The 12166-nt window shown below is 36.1% G+C and overlaps 1 pseudogene; it reads right to left on the bottom strand.

Moving 5' to 3' along the window:
- Window positions 1–7795, bottom strand: part of LOC125837450 (uncharacterized) — a 33801-nt pseudogene extending 26006 nt beyond the window's left edge.
- Window positions 7796–12166: the final 4371 nt, after the last annotated feature.

Genomic DNA, 12166 nt, shown 5'->3' with positions numbered 1-12166 from the left:
TATTTTTCGTCATTAATTTTTGTGTTATTATTATTTTTATATGACACTTACATAAAATTAAATATGAGTTCTAGCAAAAAAGATATCGGTAAAGGAAAAGAGAAAGAACCAAGTGGCATTAGTAAATTATTTAATTTTAATAAAAAAGTAGTAAGGAAAAAAAGAAGAGTAAATGTGGTGGTACTTCTTCTAAATCAATGTCTAAAGTTAGATTTAATACAAATGATTCTAGTTATGTTGATAATACTTCTTATGATATTGATTCAAATGTTCAACTTGATCATGAAATTTTACAACGAATTTATGGTGATATTAATCCTTATCTTGATGAAAATTCAGGTGAAGAAGTAGAAGTTGGTTCGGGAGAAGAAGAATTAGAAGATACACCTACTAGTCCGATGACAGAAGTTCCAAATGAAACTACAAATTCAACGGAGCAAAATTGTGGACGCCCACCCCTTACACCTCCTACAAGGGAGAAGGTGAAGTATCAACGCCCTAAAACTTCTGTTGTGTAGCAATTTATGACTTTAGATAAGGAAAACTCTATTGCTATTTGTAAAAAGTGTAAGCAACCTTTTAAACATAAACAAGGTGGAGGTCAAGGTAGGATGGGGGGCTTAAATAGAAATTTGTTATCTTGTGTGCCGGTTCAATATAAAGAAGTTAAAGCATTAGCCGATAGAAAAAAAGGAATTCCAGTTAATGATTTTGATATTAATGTTAATGAATCGGTAGGGGCTTCTAACATGGTTCAAGGAACATTAGATCCTTCTAACCCCGGTGGTCCACTAACACAACGTAAATATAATAAGGAAAGAGATCGCGAAAATTTAGCTAAATTGGTTTTTGTTTGTGGTTTTCCTTATAGTTTTCCTTCACATCCCGATTTTATTGAATATATTCAATAAAATTATAATCCTACTTGTAGAGGTTTTTCAAAAAATACTATTAAATCTGATGTTTTTGTATATCAAGGTAAACATTGTCAATATCTTCGTTGTATATTTAACATATTTGATTGTGGAGTGTCTTTAACTTCGGACATGGGTCGTAGTGTTAATGGACATGATTATTTAACCATTACAGCACATTGGATTGATCATAACTGGAATTTGCAAAAAAGAATCTTAAGTTATAAAGAATGTGTAGAGAAAAAAACTGGTACATATTTAGCTTCAAATATTTTGAGTGTTCTAGATTATTACATGCTTATAGATAAAGTAATGTCGGTCGCATTAGATAATGAATTTAATAATACAAACGCTGCCAGTATATTAAAAGTTAGATTATGTCCAATTGATGTTAATGCTTTCCATGTTAGATGTGTTGCACATGTATTAAATTTAGTTGTACAAGATGTTATTTCATTATTTGATTGTGGTTGTATAAAAATTGAATATGTTGTTGCCTGGATTTTTTATGCTCATAGAGCTGCTAGAATTAGGGAATTTAATGAGCGTTGTGTACTACTATGTGATTTGCCACAAAAGACATAATAAAACAAGGTAGAATTCTTTTTACGAAATGCTTTCAGTTGCTTACGAATATAAAGGACCCGTACAAATGGTGTTTAATGCTCATAATGTTGATCCATTAGATAGAATTTGTGAAGAAGATTGGGAAAAAACTAATGAACTATTAGAATTTTAAGACATTTTTATGATGCTACAACCATGTTTTCTGGAATTTATTATCCTACTATTTCATCACTACTAATAAATATTTGTGCTATTTCAATTAAATTTTATAAATAAAAAAAATTGAAAAGTTTAGAGTTGCAATTGAAGGTATGATTGAAAAATTTAAAAAATATTTTTTTCCTATTCTGCAAATTTATTTAGGTGATACTTTACTTCATCTTGACTATAAATTACGAGGTGTGAAGGGACTTGTTGACACTTTTTATTATACTTCCGAAATTTTACCAAAAGAAATTCCAACTTGTGAAATGTGTAAATCTAGCTTAAAAGTAGAAGCAACAATTTTGTATGAAAAATATAGAACTACAGGAAATACTCAAGGAGAAGTTGGTCAAACTTCTAATCCTCAGAGTAAAGCTCGAATTTCAAGTTATATGCGAGGTTTTCTTGGTCTTAATTCTACTAACTGTGATGATTTTGAAGAATATCTTAATCAATCTTTAGAAATAGTGGAAGACGAAGATGGAAATGAAGAATTATTAGCATGGTGGAGGAGGCGGAGCATTGCATTTCCAATTTTGAGCAAAATGGTTCGTGATGTTCTAGCTATTAAAGCTTCATCAGTTGCATCAGAGGCTGCTTTTAGTGCGGCAAGGTTTCAATTTGGTGATCATATACATTCATTGGAGGAAGAAAGCCTGTAAACATCAGTTTTATTTAGAGACTGGGTCAACGCCGAGAGGAGGAATTATAATTTGCCAAAGTTAAGTTCCAAACAAGAAGCTTGGATTAATGCGGTAATTGGATCTAGTGATGATGAATTAGAGTCACAAGAGTTTCTAGAAAGTTTGCCAACACCGGAGGATGTTACCGTTGATATGATGCGACAATTAGAATTGAATTTTAAAAGAGAATACAAATATTAGATTACATCCGAGAACTAATTGAAACAGAACCTTTCCTAGAAGGTGGCTGCGTAAATTAGTTACTCATCTAATATTTTTAATCTAATATTTGTAACAAATATTAGTTTTTACATATGAGAACTTATTGAAACAGAACCCTTCCTAGAAGATGGCTGTGTAGATTAGTTAGTCCACTAATATTTGTAAATTATAACTTCTAAGTTCTAAGTTGCAATTAGATTTTATTGAATAAATTTGAAGGCTTTATTCAAGTCATTTTTATACAACTATTGTCTTGCATTTTAATTTTAATATATACATACATATTTACATATATACTAAACTAACTTTAAAATACTTAATTTAAAAATTGAAATTTGACATTTGAAATTTCAAGTTTAAATTACTTTAAAATATTTAAAATACAAATTTGAACTTCTCAAATTTGAAATTTGAAACTTGAAACTTGAAACTTGAAACTTGAAACTTGAAACTTGAAACTTGAAATTTGAAACTTGAAATTTGAAATTTGAAATTTGAAAACTTAAAATTTTTTATTAGCTAAAAATGTTATTGTAAACCAAATAAACTAATATTTGTAACAAATATTAGTTTTTACATATGAGAACTTATTGAAACAGAACCCTTCCTAGAAGATGGCTGCGTAGATTAGTTACTCCACTAATATTTGTAAATTATAACTTCTAAGTTCTAAGTTGCAATTAGATTTTATTGAATAAATTTGAAGGCTTTATTCAAGTCATTTTTATACAACTATTGTCTTGCATTTTAATTTTAATATATACATACATATTTACATATATACTAAACTAACTTTAAAATACTTAATTTAAAAATTGAAATTTGACATTTGAATTTCAAGTTTAAATTACTTTAAAATATTTAAAATACAAATTTGAACTTCTCAAATTTGAAATTTGAAACTTGAAACTTGAAACTTGAAACTTGAAACTTGAAATTTGAAACTTGAAATTTGAAATTTGAAATTTGAAAACTTAAAATTTTTTATTAGCTAAAAATGTTATTGTAAACCAAATAAACTAAAAATGTTATTCAATAACATATAATTTCAATACAAATAAATAAACATATAAAAAAATAAAAATCCCACGTCCCGTCCCATCTCGTCCCGCCAAACCCCATCCCATCCCTTATATATAGTGGGACGGGATGGGACGTATTTTTGTCCCGCCAATCCCGGGCCCGACCGAATCCCGGCCAAGGCGTCCCCTGTCCCCTTGCCAGCCCTATGACCACGTACTAATCATGAAGATAACATGTTGAACTGTATACTGATGTAAATGCTTAAAACCTAGTCACTACACTACGAGTCTGACTGTGGGAGCTACTATTAACCGACACAAACCACCTAAGTTAACGTGAAGTCTGATGTATACGCCCCCTCGAGAGGACCCAATATACCTTGCCATGGGTGTAGATGCATGATTGTTGCATGATCACTAAAACTAATGCCCAAAAGAGGGGACTTATAAACTTACGCTGGCACATAGTTTTGGGACTTTGAGGGTACGATGAACCCTAGTCCAACTCGGTGCTAAGTCTACTCCCATCTAAATATTCCTGAATCTTAAATGCACTAAACTCTTAATAGCTCAAAAACTGACATGCTAATTAAGAATGCAACATTTATATACTTAGAATATGACATTCGAAATCTGAAGCATGAATTTTTGTCTGACCTAGCAAGTATAATTCAAAAACTAGGATAAATTTACACAAGTTAGGATTCTGAGTGATATGCATGGAATGATACTAAATTACCAAGAAATAAGTTTATTTAGATCAAAGGAACCATAATCATAATAAAGCTTGCAAATCTAGAAGCCTTAGGTCTGAACTGTTTATGAGAATATGAAAAACTAACTGAATTTTAGGGACCTAATGAGTTAAAGGAACCCACTAGTGAAATCCCACATTCTTGGTGAAGAAAACTGGGACTGAACTTTGAGGAACACCTCTGCTTGTTCTTGGAAGAAACTGGTGACTTTTCCTCTTCTTTTTGCTCTAAGTTGGGTGATTTTTGGAGAATGAGGGTTCTGGGTATTGTCTAACTATATTATTAGGCTTAGATTGAGTAAAACGATGTAGTTTGGGCAGCAAGCGACGTAGTTTAAGTGCCCAATGCATAGGGGAAAAGACCAAAATGACCGTGACTTAAAACTGACGAAGTGCCATTCATGGTGCAACTGACGGGCCTTCATCTGAACCACAACCCATCAACTGGATCGTGGTCTGTGCTCTACTTGACAGGGCTTCACTAAAATGAGCATAATATTTTACTCCAAGCATTTATTTTAGCAAACTAGTGGCATTGGTAAGAAGATTCAATTATATTTAATTTGATAGGTCATGGGCCACCTAATTCATTTTGTGGTAAAAGATATAACTGTTTGAAGTTGACCCAAAAGCCCTTTCTTTCCAAATAACTACCGATACTCACCAACAGTCAGACCTACGGTCTGTAGGTCAAACCACGGACCGTACTGGTTGGCCATGGTGGGATCAGAGACCACTAAATCTTGGACCCCAATGACTAGACCCTACCTACGGACCGTGGGTCCATCGACGAACCATGGACCACAACCGTAGTTTTCATGTCCTTGGACTCGAGGCTTACATTATTATATGAGTCGCACACTCTTCCTTTCTTTGAGAATAAATGAGGATATCATCAATAAAGACAGTGATGAAGTCTAAATACTGCTTGAACACCCTGTTTATTATGTCCATGGAAGCTGCATGAGAATTTGTTAGTCCAAAGGAAATTCCTACAAATTCATAGTGACCATACCGATTCCTAAAGGTTGTCTTTGAGATGTCATTGTCTCTAACTCTGAGCAGATGATAACCAAATCTAAGGTCTGTCTTAGAGAAGCAACTAGCACCCTAAAGTTTGTCGAATAAGTCATCAATCCCGAGATGGGATACTTATTCTTGATTGTGACTTTGTTTAGTTAACAATAGCCAATGCACATTCTAAGAGAACCATCTTTATTTTTCACGACCAACACTAGAGCACCCCATGGAGAGATACTAGGCATGATAAAGCCCTTATCTAGAAGGTCTTTCGAGTGTTCTTTCAATTCTTTAAGCTCAGCTGGAGACATTATATTAGGAGAAATCGAAATAGGCTGGGTATTTGGTAGGATATCTATTCTGATGTTGATTTCCCTTGTAGGAGGAACTCTGGGAAGATCTTCTGGGAACACTTCCAAAAACTCATTTACTACTAGGTGATTCAAGAGTTGGGGTTTCAGATTTTGAATCCTTAAACCCAGCGAGATGATAGATATACCCTTTGGAAATCATTTTCCTATTCTTAAGGTGAGTAATAAATCAACCCATAGGCACTGAGCTATTACCCTTCCCTTCTAAGACTGGCTCATTTGGAAACTAAAACCGAACGATCTTAGTTATATAATTGACTGAGGCATAGATGGAATGTAACTAATCAATGCCTAGAATGATATCAAAATTTACTATATCTAACTCTACAAGGTCTACTAAGGTGACATTCTGAGAAATTGTGACCGGGAAATTTCTATATACCCGTCTAGCTATAACTGGGTCACCAACTGAAGTACAGAATGAGAAGGGTTCTAAGAGAGTTTCTGGACTGACACCAAAATTTACTGCTATATACGAAGTTACAAAAGACAATGTAGCCCTTAGATCTAACAATGCATAAACATATAAATGGAATACTCTAAATGTACCAGTGAACACATCGAGAGAATCTTCATCCTTTAGGCGAGCGTAAAGAGCATATAACGTGTTCTGGCGCTGACCACCACCTGTACCATACGAGGCACCCTACTGAGTAGGGCGACCTGCTGGCATTGCTGAAGTTGTAGACTGAGTCGTGTTACTTCATTTTCCTTACTTGGCAGAAGGGCAATCCTTCTACCTATGACCAGATTGGTCACACCCGAAACACCCCTCTCTACAAGCAAAACACTCACTCGAATGGTTTTTACCACACTTTGGGCATGTTGGAAAAGAGCCGTCACCTGAAGCACTCCCTATGAGCTTGATGCCCTTCCTTTCTTATCCTATTGAAACCTGGAGGACGGAGAGTTAGCTGATGAAGGTGTAGGGGTTGTAGACCTTTGTTGAAACTATAAGCGATTTTCACCGCCCAACCTTTGCTAAGAGTATTCATAATTCCCCATTATTGACGTTTTTTTGTCCTTAGCCATTTCCCTAAGATTATCTCCCTGAACCTGCTGAGCATGAGTCTTGAGATATCCATATCCCCTAACAATATAACCTTCTTGTACTTGGTCTTTACCAGATTAGATACTGCAAACAAGAACTTGCTCATTTATGCTCTCGAAACAACAACCATATGTGGAGCATACCTCGAGAGCTGAGTGAACTTCAACCCATATTCATGGATTGACATTGAACCCTACTTCAAGTTCATAAAATCCTGGACCTTAGCCTCCTTTAACTTTCCCAGGAAGAAACTGTCCAAAAAAGCTCTAGTAAAACACTCCCAAGTCACAAGAGCTGCATCCATACCCCTGTTGTCCTTTAACTGTGATACGATTCTCACAATAGAAACGATGATAATATGCGGAAATCGAAAGACAATAAAGTAAAATAGATTGATAAACTCACAAGAGGAAACAAAAGACAACCAAAGGGTATATTAAACCCAATGACCTTTATTCGTTGATCCAACTATAGCACCTAACTCTTACGATGACCTCAAAGGAATCAATATCCCAAGCAACCAACGTTTCTAACAAAGTTCAACAAAAGCTTAACCAAGCTCTCAACACTCAAACATGAGTTTTCAGTTTTCAACATTCAAATCAGTCTACCTAAATTGAAACCTAAGACACCTATTTATAGCATTAGGCATTATTACATAGATGGGCCCAAAAGTGACCCAAAAATAGGCCAATGGACGAGCCAAGTTGGGCTCGCCAAATAGCTCGGCAATTCGCCAAATGGGTTCGATGAGAACCTTCTCATTGGCTTCTCCTTGGATGGCTTGTTGTAACTTTCGGCGGTCTGGGTTTCAAAGGGCGATGCGCTGAATGTCCTCCATGCTCACCGAATGGGCAGCCTTTCTCTGCAGCTCATTGGATCAGTCGGCGATCCTGGAACCCTTGCCAAAGGGGTTCGGTGAATCGCCAAAGTGGTTGGCACCTCGCCGAATGGAGCAACACTATCCTTTGCCCCTCCTTGCCTCATTTGACTTCCTATGCTCCAAGCTATCATTCACACAAGGTGTTTCTCAGCTGGGAGCTCCTTTAAAGAGCATTGCCTAAGCCCACGAACCTCCATCCTTGAGAATGATCCATCAATACGTTGAAATTCATGAATGAATGGTTTGGGGGCAATCTGTATTGCATCAGACTGCATGAACCAAATTTGGGCCACATCTTTAAGTTAATAGGATGCCAACTCGACACTATCAGTACCAGTCACATACATGAAGAATCTTCTTAACCTCATCAATGAAGTTCTATGGGTCCTCACCAACCTTTGACCTTAGAAATTATGGTGGATTAATACGAACAAAGTCTCGAACCCTAGTTGCAGTTGATCCACCAGTGGGGTTTACAAGGACTGGGGCTTCCTATTTTCCTTGTTGGCTAAAGTCTAAGCCAGAAACTAGATCGCATTGCAGAACTCTACATTCATAACCTCATGGTTATTGTTCAGCAATGGAAAAACTACATTAGCATTTCGAGCAGTTGCGTTTTGTGCGTTATCTCTATGATGAGGCATGATCTGAAACGTATAGCGATCTATTAGAAAGGATACGTTCAATCAGACCTCACGCACGAAGAATATCAAAGGAAGTGAAGTTTTTCTTATAACACTTTGTAGCTTGTCTTTCTTACATGTGGCGCACTTCACACTCATGAAAGAGACTCTACTTAGTGCGGATTTTAGACACCCTAGGACTCTTGGACTTAATGCTTTGATACCAAGTTTATCACGCCCTTAGGCTACCCTCTAGACATAACACAAGACTTAGTATCACAAGTGACCCCAAGCTAACCCCGAGTCTGGCATATAACAAGCATACTGAAAATGACTAAGTAAATAATGTACTATGCGGAAGCTAAAAACAATGGATATCTGAAATGGGGAAAAAAACAACTAGTCTGAAAATATAAAATAAAATAAGAGTTTAGTAATGACTGAAACAACACTTCACAACTAGAGCAGAAACTACTAACTACTACGTTTGAAGAGCCTCTAACTGTATTATGTTGCTGGGACATGCCCCCAGCTAACTCTAACAAGACTAAAAATAAAAAATAAAGACTGAAATATAAAGGATGTCTATTGTCCTCGAAGTATGAGGACTCATCACTAAAGCTGCTGAAGTCGAACTGAGGATCGAACTAAGTGTGATCTTGATGATGAGTGCCTAAACAAACATCATGAAACGATGTAGCACAAAGTATGTGTTAGTACTTGAAATGCTGAAAACCTAGTCACTACACTAAGAGTCTAACTATTAGAGCTATTATTAACTGACATAAACCACGTGAGCTAAACATGGAGTCATATGTATACGCCCCATCGAGAGGATCCAATATACCTTGCCAAGGGTATAGAAGCATGAGTTTATGTCTAACTGACCTAGATAGTATAATTCATGAACTAGGATAAATTTACACAAGTTAGGATTCTGAGTGATATGCATGTAATTATACTAAATTACAACGAAAAGCGTTTATTTAGATTAAAGGAACCATAATCACAATACATCTTGAAAATCTAGAAACCCTATGTCTAAACAGTTTATGAGAATATGAAGAAATAATTGAATACTAGGGACCTAATGGGTGAAAGGAACCCACTAGTAAACTCCTACAAACCTAGTGACAAAATATACGGAGAAATCCTTTTGATTTTGCGGCTAAACTTCAAAAAATACATTTGCTTATTGTTGGAAGAAACTGGTGACTTTTCCTTTTCTTTTTACTCCAAGTTTGGTGATTTTTTGAGAATGAGGATTTTGGGTATTGTCTGACTAGATTATTAGGCTTAGACTGAGTAAAACGACGTAGTTTAGGCATCAAACAACGTAGTTTAAATTCCCCATGCATAGGGGAAAAGACCAAAACAACTAAAACATAAAATAGACTATGTGTCATCCAGGGTGGGACTGACGGGCAATCATTTGAACCACTGCCCATCAACTAGGTCGTCGTTTCTTCTCCACTCATTAGGGCTTCACCAAAACGAGCATAACGTTTTACTACGAGCTTGGATTTTAGCAAACTCGATGGAGTTGGAAAGAGAATTCAATTATCTGTAATTTATAGGTCATAGGCCACCTAACTCATTTTGTTCTAAAAGATATGACCTTTTGAAGTTTATCTAAAAGCCCTCTCTTTCAAATAACTGTTGATTCTCACCAACGGCCAGACCTACGGTCCCTAGGTCCAACAACGGACTATAATGGTCAGTCGTGGGTGGGATCAAAGACCACTAAACCTTGGACCCCAAAGATGGGACCCCACTTAGGGACCCTGGGTCCATCGACGAACTGTGGACCATGGTTGTCGGTGCCATTTCCTTGGACCCAAAGTTTTACATATCTATGTCAACAAATACCAATCGTTTCTTCCTCTTCTAACATCAAATGATCTTCTTGGTGATGCGAAATATGCGAGCATCACTATGAATATTTTCATAATCATGTTAAGGAATCGACAAATACTATTAAGGAATTGAGATCTAATATTGTTTTCCTTTCATCAAAAAAAATTTCACAACCTTTAAAGTTTAGGAGGTCAAAAAACTCAATTTTTAGATCACTATCTAATATTAGAAAAAGAAAAAGACCAACAACTACTGCTCCACTATCTTTCTCAACCTCAAACGGTAAAGATAAATTCATCACTCATGTTATATGGAAAAAATATCCATTTAATGGTTTTAACATTTGGCGAGGGTCTATCTCAACTAATGATATCCTTCTCTTAATGGATAAATGAGGGTCTACATACATGAGAGTGATAACCACCTTGTTTCATGACATAATCCATAGGGAAATTGAAGTTTATGTGGAGATTCCATCATCAAGTCAAAGAAGGTTCAAATCATATGGATGATCTTCAAAAGTTCTTTGCAAGACAGCGCAAGTATAATTTGAAGTTGAATCTTGCAAAATGTGTCTTTGGCGTTCCTGTTGGAAAGCTATTGGGTTTTATTGTCAGCCGCCGAGGTATAGAATTGGATCCATCAAAAATCAAAGCCATCTGTGATCTTCCTCCACCAAAGAATAAGAAAGAGGTAATGGTTTTCTTGGGATGACTTAACTACATTAGTCGTTTCATAGCTCAGTGAGCCAATTTCCAAGCTTCTAAAGAAGGACGTTGCTGTAAAATGGACTAGCGAATGTCAACAAGCATTTGACAAGATCAAAGAATCTTTGTCAAATACTCCTGAGTTGGTTCCTTCTGAATCTGGTAGACCATTGTTATACATATTAGTATTGGACAATGCTTTTAGCTACATCTTGGGGTAACATGATGTAACAGGAAAGAATGATTAGACAATATACTACATAAGCAAGAAGTTCACACTCTATGAAGCCCGATATTCTTTATTGTAACATACCTATTGTGATTTAACTTGGGCTGCCCAGAAGATTCGACACGGCCTCTCTTCACACACTACTTATCTGATCTCAAAGATGGATCCTCTGAAATATATTTTACAAAAGCCCATGCCTACAAGTAAACTAGCTAAATGGAAGATACTATTGAGAAAGTTTGACATAGTGTATGTTACAGAAAACATAGTGAAGGCACATGTATTAGCAGATCATCTGGTGGAGAACCATGTAGATGATGAGTATAGACCTCTGAAGACTTGATTTTTAGATGAACAAGTAGCTTTAGTGGGGGAAGACATCTATGAAGAATATGATGGTTGGAGGATGTTCTTGATGGAGCTAAGATTTTAAGAGCGTTTAACATCAGAGCTGTTCTGATTTCACCAACTGGTCAACATTATCTGGTAACGGTGAAACTCAGATTCCTTTGCTGAAATAATATGGTTGAATATGAAGCTTGCCTTTTGGGACTCCGATGGCCAATTGACTTTGATGTCCAAGAGATGTTGATAATTGTAGATTCAAACTTATTAATACATCATGTTTGAGGAGAGTGGGCAACCAAGAATCGGAAGCTGCTACCATATTTGGAGTGCATGCATTGGTTGTGCAAAATGAATATACAGATGTCCTAGCCACTTTATCCTCTATTATTGAACACACGGATCGTAATCACATTGATCCTATTTACATCCGTATATATGAGCAACCAACATACTGTTGCCATGTTGAGGAAGATCTCGATGGAAAGCCTTGGTACAACGATATTCTAGGATATTTAAAGCATGGTGAATACCCAAAAGAAGCATCAAGTGTGAAAAACACACGATTCAGAGGTTAGAAAATCAATTCTTTCTAAGCAGAGAAGTCCTTTATAGGAGGACTCTGAATTTGGGTTTTCTAAGGTGCGTCGATGGTGGAGAAACTAATAGGTTGGTTGAAGAGATACACGCAAGAACATGTGTTCCTCACATGAA

The sequence above is a fragment of the Solanum verrucosum genome, unplaced genomic scaffold (assembly GCF_900185275.1).
Source record: "Solanum verrucosum unplaced genomic scaffold, falcon-dt-bn FXZP01000147.1, whole genome shotgun sequence".
NCBI classification, from domain to species: Eukaryota; Viridiplantae; Streptophyta; class Magnoliopsida; order Solanales; family Solanaceae; genus Solanum; species Solanum verrucosum.
This window is presented reverse-complemented; position numbering and strand designations above follow the sequence as displayed.